The sequence below is a fragment of the Austrofundulus limnaeus genome, unplaced genomic scaffold, assembly GCF_001266775.1.
Source record: "Austrofundulus limnaeus strain Quisiro unplaced genomic scaffold, Austrofundulus_limnaeus-1.0 Scaffold851, whole genome shotgun sequence".
Lineage (NCBI taxonomy): Eukaryota > Metazoa > Chordata > Actinopteri > Cyprinodontiformes > Rivulidae > Austrofundulus > Austrofundulus limnaeus.
Window position 1 is genome coordinate 156,733 of NW_013953253.1, and position 678 is coordinate 157,410.

At 38.3% G+C, this 678-nt stretch overlaps 1 long non-coding RNA gene across 2 annotated transcripts in view; it reads left to right on the forward strand.

The window, feature by feature from the left end:
* The first annotated feature begins 6 nt into the window (after positions 1 to 6).
* LOC106532918 (uncharacterized) overlaps positions 7 to 678 on the forward strand; it is a 2,111-nt gene continuing 1,439 nt past the window's right edge. Inside the window, exons 1-2 of one of the 2 annotated variants that reach the window (XR_001312170.1) lie at positions 7 to 375; positions 456 to 585. This is a non-coding gene — a long non-coding RNA (uncharacterized LOC106532918). The remainder of the gene's footprint in view (positions 376 to 455; positions 586 to 678) is intronic. The other variant, XR_001312171.1, reaches the window with a different exon arrangement.

Consider the following 678-nt stretch of genomic DNA (forward strand, 5'->3'; position numbering starts at 1 on the left):
TGTGTTGTTGGTTTGGTTGTGTGCAGATCTTAAAGTGTGACCGAATGTTCTTTTTTTTTTTTTTTTTTTTTTTCTGGCAAAAACAACAAAAGCATTTAATAGTGTTGGAAACAACAGTTACAATCATGTTTACCTTCGACTGGAATGACTTTAAACGAACTTGAAAATGAAATGTAAACCGATCCGGAACACGACATGAGGTTGTGACGGTGATCGAGATAACAGAAATAATAAGCTTACAAATGTTACTTTTAACAAGCTTGTGTGTGTTGGCCTCTTTATTTCTCCTTCTTTCTTCTCTCTGACCATGAAAACCAAGAGGAACCAAATCCAAGACAAATCCTGGAGCTGGCAGCTTGAGGCAGCTCCCTGTAGGTCAGGTTTTGAAGCGCAGACCTGGTTTTTTTATATCAAAGTTGGCGAGGCAGTAATATCTCCACACGCTTCGATTACAGCAGATAAACACTTCAGTCATCAGACCAACATCTGGATGAGAAACAGGACAGGTCACAGGTGTAGCTGTGTGCAGGACCAGCTGATGGAAGTGATCCCAACGTGCAACAAGGAAACATTTAACTAAAACAGGTATGAGGTGCCGTTTATAAGGTTACAGTCAAAAATTACCACCAATATTTTTGTTTTATTTAGCCTTTTATTAGAAAAAGAACAGATTTATTT